This window comes from Mobula hypostoma, chromosome 1 (assembly GCF_963921235.1).
Source record: "Mobula hypostoma chromosome 1, sMobHyp1.1, whole genome shotgun sequence".
NCBI lineage: Eukaryota > Metazoa > Chordata > Chondrichthyes > Myliobatiformes > Myliobatidae > Mobula > Mobula hypostoma.
The window spans coordinates 29,142,357-29,154,856 of NC_086097.1; positions in this window are offsets into that span (position 1 = coordinate 29,142,357).

The window sequence follows — 12,500 nt, forward strand, 5'->3', positions numbered from 1 at the left end:
ACCGCAGTGTTCCAAAGCTTAACAGCCCAAACACTGACGCAGACAAAATAAAGAATTTGGGGAATTCCATAAACACACAAGAGCTATTGAATACGATTGTAAGGACTATATTACAAGTGAACTTGTACAAACTTCTAAAAACGTTTAAACAGTAAGCAGAGCACTCCCGATGATTAATTTTTTGATCATTCGCATTTTCTGTGTTTCTACGGGAGCGAAAAGGGTGCGGAATTTCAATGATTGTTCCCCTCTCCTCCCCAACCCCGCTGAAATCCTCTGGTCAGTGATCGAATTTGATCTCGGCCCTGCCTATGCGTCAACCGGCTGATTTTACAATAGGTGCAACCTCGGCCACAGTAACAAGTACTTTTCACACAAATAACTTTAATGAGTCTCACATCTTCTATTCAAAATAACACTAAAGTAAAAGCTACAGACGTCGAATAATCTGAACTAAAAACAGAATCACTCTCGAAAGCTTGGCTCAGGCATTTTAGTCGGCAGGGACTAGTTGGGCCGAAGGGTCTGTTTCAGAGCTGCTTGACAGGATGACTAAAACGAGGCAAAGGATTATGGATAGAATAAATGTATGTCAATGTCTTGGATTATGGGATTAATAGATTTGTGGCTAAATTTGCCGATGATATAAAGATAGGTGGAGGAGCGGGTAGTGTTGAGGAAACAGAGCCTGCAGAGAGACTTAGATAGTTTAGGGGAATGGGCAAAGAAGGGGCAAATGAAATACAATGTTGGAAATTGTATGGTCATGCACTTTGGTGGAAGAAATAAATGGGCAGACTATTTTTTAGATGGGGAGAGAATTCAAAATGCAGGATACAAAGGGACTTGGGAGTTCTTGTGCAGGATACCCTAAAGGTTAACCTCCAGGTTGAGTCAGTGGTGAAGAAGGCAAACGCAATGTTGGCATTAATTTCTAGAGGTATAGAATATAAGAGCAGGGATATGATGTTGAGGCTTTATAAGGCAGTCATGAGACCACACCTGCAGTATTGTGTGCAGTTTTGGGCTCCTTATTTTAGAAGGGATATACTGACATTGGAGAGGGTTCAGAGAAGATTCACGAGAATGATTCCAGGAATGAAAGGGTTACCCTTTGAGGAGTGTCTGGCAGCTCTTGGGCTGTATTCCCTGGAGTTCAGGAGAATGGGGGGGGGGGTGGATCTCATAGAGACATTCTGAATGTTAAAAGGCCTGAAAAGATTAGATATGGCAAAGTTATTTCCCATGGTAGGGGAATCTAGGACAAGAGGGCACAACTTCAGGATTGAAGGATGTCCATTTAGAACAGAGATGCGGAGAAATTACTTTAGTCAGAAGGTGGTAAATCTGTGGAATCAGCGTCTGTGGAGGCCAAGTCATTGGGTGTATTTAAGGCAGAGATAGATAGGTTCTTGATTAGCCAGGGCATCAACGGGTGAAAGCAAGGGAGCGGGGATGACTGGAAGAATTGGATCAGCCCATGATTGAATGGTGGGGCAGACTCGATGGGCCGAATGGCCTACTTCTACTCCTATATTTATGGTCTTATGGATGGAATAAACAGATGGGAGGACCTGTATTCCCAGAATGAAATTCCTGTTATGTAAATGTCCTTATGTATTATATTTCAGTCACTTTGAGTCAAGATTGTTTAATATCATAGATATTAAGATAATATCATAGATCAAGTGTAAAGGAGAACAAATAATTGTTACTGCCACTCTCAATGTCACCATAAGACATAGGAGCTGAATTAGGCTATTCAGTCCATCGAGTCTGTCCCATCATTCTGAGTCAGCATCACAGTAAGACACTGTAAATAACACAATAAGTATAAACACATAGGATAGCTTATATACATCAATTGATTGTTTGTCCATAAGGTAACACTAGGCACAGGAGTGTCTGTACATAAGGTGACTGACAGGAAATGATAAAGTAGTGCTGATGAGGGATGTGGGGTGTGGGGGGGGGTGTTGACTGCCTTACTGCTTGGAGAAAGGAACTGTTTTTGAGAGGGAAGAGATGGGCCAGCAAGGAGATAAGTCTTGCTGGAAGGTCTGAGCCCGAGACATCACTGACTCTTTTCCATAGATGCTGCCTGACCCACTGAGTTCCTCCAGCATTTTGTGTGTGTTGCTTGGATTTCCCAGCGTTTGCAGATCTTCTCTTGTTTGAGTCTGGTGGTCCTGATGTGGATGCTATATAGCCTCCTTCCTCATGGAAGTGGGACAGAAAGTCCAAAAGCAGGGTGGGTGAGATCCTTCATGATGTTACTGGCCCTTTTTTGGTGCTTTTCTGCACATATAGGCTGGTGCTGGTGATGCGTTGGGCAGTTTTGGCTACCCATTGTGGAGCCTTCCTGTCTGTCACAGTGCAGCTACCGTACCATGCAGTGACGCAGCTTGTTAGGATGTTCTCTACTGTGCATCTGTAGAACGACATTGAGTATAGATGTGCATAGTCCTGCTTTCTTCAGCCTCTGCAAAGTAGAGCCATTGGTGAGCTTTCCTGATTGTGTAAAATCTGTTCTGGGATCATGAGAAGTTGTGCGAGATGTGCACCTTCAGGAGTTCGAAACTTCTCGCAGTTTCCACTGCTGATGTAAAGAGGGTTATGAGTGATGCGAGTTCTCCTGAAGTTGATAACCATCTCCTTTGTCTTGTTGACATCGTTATTTGCCTAGCACCAAGCCTCGAGCTCTTCCACCTCCTCTCTGCAGGCCATTTTTTATGATGAGCTCCACCACAGTCATGTCATCGGCAAACTCGACAATGTGATTACCTCAAGTATTTGGCCGAACGGTCATATGCCAGCAAAGTGTGCAGGGTTCGACACACAGCTCCAGGGAGTACTCGTCTTTGAGGCACGACGTAAGGGCCTGAGCTATAATGGTAAAGTTGAGGTCAAAGTAAATTTATTATGCAAGTACTTCAATGTCACCATATACTTCCTGCCGCTGTCCGTAAGGAGTTCGTACGTTCTCCACATGACCGCGTGGGTTTCCTCCCACAGTCCAAAGACGTACAGGTTGGTAGGTTATTTGGTGATAGTAAATTGTCCTGTGATTAGGTTAGGATTGAGTCGGAGCTCGCTGAGCAATGAGGCTCAAAAGGCCAGAAGGGCCGATTCCGTGCTGAACCTCAATAAATCAATAAATAATAAATACAACCCTGAGATTTATTTTCTTGCAGGCATTTACAGGAAAATAAAGAAATACAATAGAATTGATGAAAAACTATACGTACACAAAGACAGAGGAAATAACTGTGCAAAAGAAGACAGACTGTGCAAATATAAATAAATACTGCTGAGAACAGGAGGCGTCGTCCTTGGAAGTGAATGCCTTTTTCCCAGGGTAGCCAAGTCCAGAATTAGGGGCATAGACTTAAGGTGAGAGAGGAAAGCTTTAAAAGTGACCCAAGGGGCAACTTTTCCCCACAGGGTGGTTAGTAAATGCAATGAGCTGCCAAAGAGAGTGCTGAAGCAGGTACGATGGTATCATTTACGAAGCACTTGGACAGGCATGAGTCTGCTGGAGGCTGGCTGCCAAACACTGCCGGTCCTGGGATTGCCGAACAGTGTATGTGGACAGGGATCGGTTTGCTGTTCACAGAGAACGCTGGAGGAACTCAGCAGATCAGGCAGCGTCTATGGAAAACAGTGCACAGGCTACGTTTTGGGCCAAAACCCTTCTTCAGGACTGAGAGGGAAGGGAGGGGCAGACGCCTGAATTAAAAGATGGTGGGGGGAGGGGAATGAAGTTAGCTGGAAGGTGAAAGGTGAAGCCAGGTGGGTGGGAAAGGACAAAGGCTGGAGAACGAAGAGTCTGATGGGAGAGGAGAGTGGACAATAGGAGAAAGGGTACCCAGGGGGTAGTGACAGGCAGGAGGGAGGAAGTAAAGGGTCAGAGAGGGGAATGGTGGTTGGGGGAGTGTGTGGAATTTGGTTCACCGGAAGGAGAAATCCATATTCCTGCCATCAGGTTGGAGGTTGTTATGCTGTTGTTGTTTAGTCGCTTGGTATGTTCTGTTTTGTTGTGTTCCGAGCTATTCTGATGAGAATCGTGAACATGCTATGTTGGAGCTGTAACGTGTGGCGACACTGCGGGCGGCCCCCAGCACGTCCCTGGGTGTGTTGGCTGTTAACGGAAATAATGCATCTCACTGTATGTTTCAATGTACAAGTGATAAATGAATCTGAATGTGAATCTGAGGGGTGGGGCTCGGAGGGATATGTGCCCAACACTGACATTAGGACTATCTGGGTGGACATGGATAGGTTGGGCCAGATGACCTGTATCTGTGCTTTTTGGTTCACTGACCCTTTCAGCGCCTGTCCTCTATTTCTTCATGTTCCAGTTTTGCTCCTTTGCCCCCCTCATGCACACCCCCAGCCCTCACTTAAAGACTTTTCATCTCTTAATCCTCTTTCATTTCTTCTCTTGAAACCTCCCAGTTCTCTGAACTGAAACATTAGCACCGTTAAAGACATTAGCCTTACTTGTCACACGTATATTGAAACATGCAAATGTCACTATGCTTTAAGAGGCAACATAGCATGCCCGAAACTCACTAACCCTAACCCTTACACCTTTGGACTGTGGGAGGGAACTGGAGCTCCCAGAGCAAACCCGCGAGGTCACGGGGAGAACGTATGAACTCCTTACAGGCAGTGGCGGGAATCGAGCCCAGCACATCCTCGGACTGTGTTGGCCGTTGATGCATTTCACTGGATGTTTCGATGTACCTGTGACAGACGAAGCTGATCTCAACCTTCAGGTCAAGCAGCACCTGCGGGATGAGAAACAGATACTAGTCTTAGAGTCGTACAGAATAGAGACTGGCTCTTTGGCCCACCTCATCCATGCTGACCCAGGTGACCTTCTAAGCAAGTCTCATTTGCCCATGTTTGGCTTTACACCGCACGCTGTCGGAGCAGTGCTGCCAGGATAATCAAGGACACGACCAACCCGGCCAACACAGTTTTCGTCCCTCTTCCCTCCGGGAGAAGGCTCAGGAGCTTGAAGACTCGTACGGCCAGATTTGGGAACAGCTTCTTTCCAACTGTGATAAGACTGCTGATCGGATCCTGATCCGGATCTGGGCCGTACCCTCCAAATATCCGGACCTGCCTCTTGGTTTTTTTGCACTACCTTACTTTCCCTTTTCTATTTTCTATTTATGATTTATAATTTAAATTTTTAATATTTACTATTGATTTGTACTCCAGGGAGCACGAAGAGCAGAATCAAATATCGCTGTGATGATTGTACGCTCTAGTATCAATTGCTTGGCGACAATAAAGTATAAAGTATATCCCTCTAAACCAGGGGCTCCCAATGTGTTTTATGCCTTGGACCACCACCATTATCCAGTGGGTCTGTGGATCCCTGGTGTGAGCCCATGCTCTACACTTTCCCGATCCAAGTATCTGTAATTGAGTCACGGAGTACAGAAACAAGTTCTTTGGCCTACCTGAACTGTTACTCTGGTGAGTCCCACAGACCTACAACTGGACTGCAGACCTCCATAGACCTCCCTTCTATCCAAACTTCTGTTAAATGGTGCAGTCGAACCCGCATCCACCACATCCGCTGTCAGCTCGTTCCACACTTGCACGACTCTCTGAATGAAGACGTTTCCCTTCAGATTTCTCTCAGTCATTTCACCTTTCGCCCTGAACCTATGTCTCACCCAACCTGAGTGGAAGAAGTCCGCCTGCATTACAGTAAATACCTTTTGTGCCAGGTTTGTGAATCTCAGAGCTGAGCAAAGGGTGCCACAGAAAATGTGCAATGTTTCTCTCTCTAGCAGTGATGCCTTTCCTGCTGAGTATTGTTACCAGCATTTACCGATTTCAGTTCCGATTTCAGCATCTGCAGTTTTTTAAATGCTCTGCAGTTCCCTCACCAATAAGGACCAATCCCAGCAAATGAGCAAACATCTCCACTCAGGGGTTGGGTACCGGTGCAGAGGGCAGAGCCACTGCCTCGCCGCGCCAGAGACAGACTGCAGAGAGCTGTAAAGTTAGTCAGCTCCATCATGGGCACTAGCCTCTGTAGTATCCAGGATATCTTCAAGGAGCGATGTCTCAAATGTCCATCATTAAGGACCCCCACCACCCAGGATATATACTACACAGTATGTATATATTTACTGTAAATCATTTTTTCCTATATTATCGTGTATTGCATTATACTGTTAACAAATTTCACAACACATGCCAGTGATGTTAAACCTGATTCTGATTTCTATCCAGATCTCAGGTGCTGGCTGTCTGGAGCTTGTAAGTTCTCCCTGTGACTCTGTGTGTGGGGTTTCCGTGGCTCCCCTGGTTTCCTCCCACATTCCAAAGTCCTGTTTTTCAATTGGTTAACTGGCCACTGTAAATTGGCCCCTGCTGTGTAGGTGATGGGTGGAATGAGGGGTGGGGAGTAGTTGAGGAGTAGGTTTAGTGTAAAGCTAAACACTAAACAGGGGGGTGGGGTGTTGATGTGGACCTTTCTTCCTGCTGTACTGCTCCGAGAGTCAAACCTCGGGAACTGGACACTGTGGGAGTAAAGGTTGCAGATGACACCATTGTTGTGAGCAGAATCTCAGATGTTGACAAAGAGACCGGTGACACTGATACCCTGGGACAGTTAATTCACATTTATCTCTATCCTGCAAGCACGTCTCTGTAATGACCACTGAGTCCTACTCCTTTCTACTGATTTGTGCCATAAGTTCACTGATCTTGTTTTGATTACTATGGGCATTCAGATTGGTACCAATATGGAAGGTTAGGTGGGAATGTAAGGAAGCTGGGGCAGTACTCTTAATTCAGGATGAGACCAGGGTGATAGTGAGAGATGATATAAGATCTAAGGAACAACATTCTGAGTCCATCTGGTTAGAGTTTAGGGAAGGTAATGGGACAGAATCACTGGTGGGAATTGTCTATAAGCCATCGAACAGCAACATTGCAGTGGCACAGGCAATAACCCGAGAAATATCAGTTGCACGTAGGAATGCAACAACAGAGGTCACGGGGGGCTTGAACTCGCATAGAGATTGGGTGAATCAAGTTGGTTGTGGCCACCACAGGCAAAGCCTTTCCCACCATTGAGCACATCTACAAAGAGCCACACACAAGGAGGAACATCCATCATCAAGGACCCCCACCATCCAGGCCTTGCTCTCTCCTCACTGCTGCCATCGGGCAGGAGCTACAGGAGCCTCAGGTCCCACAGCACCAGGTTCAGGAACAGTTATCATCCTTCAACTGTCAGGCTCCCAAACCTCCGTGGCTAACTTCACTCACCTCAACACTGAACTGATTCCACAACGTATACACTCGCTTTCCAAGGAGATGCTATTTATTTATTTATTTGTTTGTTTGTTTGTTTGTGTTTTTTGTATTTGCACAGATTGTCTTCTTTTGCACATTGAGTGTCTGTCTTTGTGAGCGGTTTTTCATTAATTCCATTGTGTTTCTTTGTTCTACCGTGAATGCCTGCAACAAAATAAACCTCAGGCTTGTATACAGTGACATACGCATAGCTTGATAATAAATTTACTTTGAATTTTGAGGCAGTGTTGAGGAGGACGTCTCAAAATGTATCGGTGTTAGCTATCTTAAACAGCATGTTCGTAAACCTACAAGGGAAAACACTATCTTACATCTGGCCCTGTGCAGTGAGACAGGCAAAATTAACAAGCTTGCAGCTAGGAGCCAAACTGCTGGAGGATCTCAGCAGGTCAGGCAGCATCTGTGGTGGGGAATAAACAGTCGATGTTTCAGGCCGAGACCCTTCTTCAGGATTGGAAAGGAAGGGGGCAAAAGCCAGAATAAGAAGATATGATGGGGGGGGTGGGAAGGAGTACAAGTCGGAAGGTGATTGGTGAGATCAGGTAAGGGTAGGATGGATGGGTGACGGAGGAGGGATGAAATGAGAAGATGGGAGGTGATTGGTGGCAAATGTAAAGGGCTGAAGAAGGAGGAATCTGACCGGAGAGGAGAGTGGTCCCTGGGAGAAAGGGAAGGAGAAGGGGTACCAGTGGAAGAGGACACAACACAGAGGTTCTCTGTCGAGAGAGGGGAGAATTAAGTACGTGTGAGAGAATTGAGTGCACGTGCGAACATCCATTTAATTTACAAGGATGAGATTGTGTGTGAATTAGAGAATTGAGAGGGAGTTAAATATCTGACCGAAGAAAATTATAGAAACAATTACAACAGAGAGAGAGAGAAAGAGAAACTGGATCAATTGGAGAACTGATGGGGAGCAATTAATTGTAGTCATGATAAGAATTATTTCCAAGAGAAGTGGGGTGGTGGGGGGGGAGGGTGAAGGGAGAAGAGAGAGAGGGAAAACAATCCCTTCCTTGTCTGGCTTGAGTCTTTGACGCTGCTCCAACAGAACCCAATATAAATTTGAAGAGCAGCTCCCCACTTCCTTCTTGGCCTTTTAACATCCCCCAGTACCCCAGATTGCTTTCAACAATTTCAGATAACCAACCATTCCAGCTTGTCAGAATTGGCCGCTTCTGAAGGAAGGCCATCATCTTAAAATGTTAACTCAGTATTTCTCTCTCTCCCTCAAGATGTTGTTGTGTTTGTTGGGCATTTCCAGCAGGCGTAGGAAATATCTGACAATTCCAGCATTCTTTGGTGTCTTTATCAGTCTTCTATTTACACCTCCTTCAGAGAGACCAGTTGCAATCAGCAGGCCGTTCCCTATATCTCTCAGCAGGCACCATCACCATCTGTGTCATTCAAGCTATTCCTCAATGAGATATTGATTCTTGAAAGATCATTGCTAATGCCTCCACAGTTTTTTCAGCTACCTCTTTCAGAACCCTGGGGTGTAGTCTATCTGGTCCAGGTGACTCCTCTACCTTCAGACCTTTCAGATTGCCAAGCACCTTCTTCCTAGTGATAGCAACTGAACTCACTTCTGCCCCTTGACACTTGAATTTTTGGCATACTGCTAGTGTCTTCCACTGTGAAGGCTGATACAAAATACTCATTCAGTTCATTCACCATTTCTTTGTCCCCCCACCATTTTCCAGCAGTCCAATATCCACTCTCACCTCTCTTTTACTATTTATATATCTAAAAAAAAAACTTTTGGTACCCTCTTTGATATTATTGGGTGGCTTACCCTTCATATTTCATCTTTTCTCACCTTATGGACTTCTTAGTTGTCTTCTGTTGGTTTTTACAAGCTTCTCAATCCTCTAACTTACTTAATTTTTGTTTTATTATGAGCCCTTTCTTTTCCTTTTATATTGGCTTTAACTTTCCTTGTCAGCCATAGTTGCATCGTCCTGCCTTTAGAATACTTCTTTTTTGGGCTGTTTGTATCTATCCTGTGCCTTCCAAGTTGCTCCCAGAAACTCCAGCCATTGGTGCTCTGCTGTCATCCCTGCTAGTGTCCCCTTTCAATCAACTTTGGCCTGCTCCACTCTCATGTCTCTGTATTTCCCTTTTCTCCACTGTAGTACTGACACTTTGACTTCAGCTTCTCCCTCTCTAATTGCAGGGTGAATTCTATGATCACTGCCTCATAAGGTTCCTTTACATTAAGCTCCCTAATCAAATGCAGCTCATTACACAACACCCATTCCAGAATTGCCTTTCCCCCTAATAGGCTCAACCTTGAGCTGCTCTAAAAAGCCATCTTGTGGGCATTCTACAAATTCTCTCCTTTGGAATCCAAAATCAGCACCAACCTGATTTTTCCAATCTGCCTGCATATTGAAATCACCTATGACTATCGTAACATGGCAGGGCTGATTGTAACAACAGCAGGGGTAAGAGAGGGAATCAGATAGTCTGTGAGAGAAAATGTACATGAAATTTGAAGTACAGTATTGATAGAGTAGCTGTAGTGGAACAGAGTGAAGAGCGTCACATCTTAGTGACGGATAAGTTTGAACTGTAGAGGAGAGGCAGAATCATTCACAGGGGAGAGTAGGAATGATCGAACTGAGAAGGAGGATTAATTATACAGAAGAGAGAGAGTGTCGGGTACAAGAAGAAAGAGACTGAAGTGGAATAAGGGAAATGCAGGAGGGAGAAAGACAGTTTCAATTATGAGAGAGGTGGTGAATCTCTTCCAGAAGAGGGAGACACAAACAAATACACAGCTGGTATAAATTCACGAAGTGAGAGATTGTGGGAGTGAAAGAAATGATCACAGGAGTGAGAGAGAGTGTTGCTGTTAGCAATAAGAGGGAGAATCAATTCTAGGCTTAATCTGCTCTCTGTTTGACTGTCTCCCCTCATTAATCAAACCTCTCTATTTCCTATCCAGTTGTAGTATAGTGAGGGGGAATCAGAATCCAGTTTATTATCACTGACTTAGATGACTGAAATTTGTGTGGCAGCAGCTGTACAGAAAATTACTAGAAATTACAAAATAAATAATTAGTGCAGAAAGAAGGAATAATGAGGTTCATAGAATGTTCAAAATTGTAATGGTAGAGAGGAAGAAAGAAAAAAGGGAGAGAGAGAGTGAGAGGAAGAAAGAGAGTGGAAGAGAATGAGAGAGGGAAGGAAAGAGAGTGAGAGTGAATGAGAGAGAGAGGGAGAGAGAAAGGGAGACAGGGAGAGAGAAAAAGAGAAAAGCAGATAGAGAAAGAGAGAGAAAACTACTTAAAGGGAGACGATTATACCGTAATGTGTGTGCGAGAGAGAGAGAGAGAGAGGATTATAGTGAGAGAGAGAGGGAGGCTTATAGTGAGGGAGAGAGAGAGAGGATTATAGTGAGGGAGAGGTTTATATCGAGGGAGATTAACAGGATTATAGTGAGAGAGAGAGAGAGAGAGGATTATGGTGAGGGAGAGAGAGGATTATTGTGAGGGAGAGAGACTGGATGATCGTGAGAGAGAGAGAGAGGATTAGAGGAGAGAGTGAGAGAGAAGGTATCAGTTCTCAGAGATAGACTGAAGCAGTTTCAGGATCAATCATTGGAGAGGGAAAGCTCAGTGGGGTGGAACACTGATTCTGTTACAGTAACAAAGGAGAAAATATTACCTGACAAGCAGACAACTAATTACGGGAAGTGAGAAAAATAATTACAAGTCGAAGGCATGGGGTTGATTACAAACAATAAACAAACAAACAAACCCTCTGAAATGATAGAAGTCACTAACTCTCTCCACTACTGATCCTCTGATGAGACTGACTCATGGGCCTCCAGTTTCCTCCTCCTGAAGTCAGTAATCAGCTCCTTGGTCTTGCTGACATTGAATGAGAGGTTGTTGTTATGGCACAGCTCAGCCAGACTTCCAATCTCCCTGCTATATGCTGATTCGTTACCGTCTTTGATTTGGCCTACAACAGTGATTTTGTCAGCAAACCTGAACGTGGGATTGGAGCTGTGTTCAGCCTAGCAGTCATGGTGAGTAGAGCTGGGGGTTAAGCAGGTGTTGTCGTCAATCCAAACGGACTGGGGTCTGCAAGAGAGGAAATCGAGGATCAAGTTGCACAAGTAAGTTTTGATGCCTAAGTCTTGGAGCTTAGTGATTAGTTTTGGGGGGATAATGGTGTTGAATTGCTAAACTGTGGCCAGTGAAGAGCCTAAGCATCTTTGCTGTCCAGATGTTCCAAGGTTGAGTGAAGAGCCAACGAAATGGTATCTGCTGTTGACCTGTTGTGACGGTAGGCAAATTGGAGTGGATCCAAGACAGTTCTCAGGCAGGAGCTTTTCCCGGAGTAGAAATGGCCAATACTAGGGGGCACCATCTTCAGGTGATTGGAGGAAAGTATAGGGAGAATGTCAGAGGTAAGTTTTTTACACAAAGAGTGTTGGGTCTCTGGAATATGTTGCCAGGGTTGGTGGTGGAGACAGATACATTAGGGACATTTAAGGAACTCTTAGATAGGCTCATGGATGATAGAAAAATGTAGGGCCACGTGGGGGGGAAGGGGTAGATTGATGTTGGTGTAGGTGAAAAACTGGGCAGAAGGGTGTGTACTGTGATGTTCGATGTTCTATGTTCTAAGAAGTGAGAGAAGGCAGAAGGCAGTGGCTCATGGCCAATGGAAATGTGATAAGGTCCATGCAGGCAGATTTTCAAAAATCAGGGTCATAGAATTATACATTACAGAGACAGGCCTTTTGGCCCATCACAACCATGCTGACCCTTTTACTCGTCAACAGGAACAAGCTAAAGCAATACTCACATGAAATAGCACTGGTTGCAAGGCTTACAATGACTACAATGATCAATGATTACAGGAGAGCATCAGTTACAGGATTAAGAGGAACAATTATTTACAGATGAGTGAAGAACAGTCTCAGGCACTTGTGCATCAGTTATCAGAAAGGTAACTAACTGCAGAAGGGGGGAAGGAGGGAGAGAGACAAGAGCAGCAAGGACATTGGAAAGTGCAGAAGAGAGCATGAAAATCAGACAGGAGAGAAATTACAGAAAGATGTGGGGATAGATTACGGGACAGGGATCATGGGATTTACCGTAGAAAACCAACAACAGAATGGGAAGAAT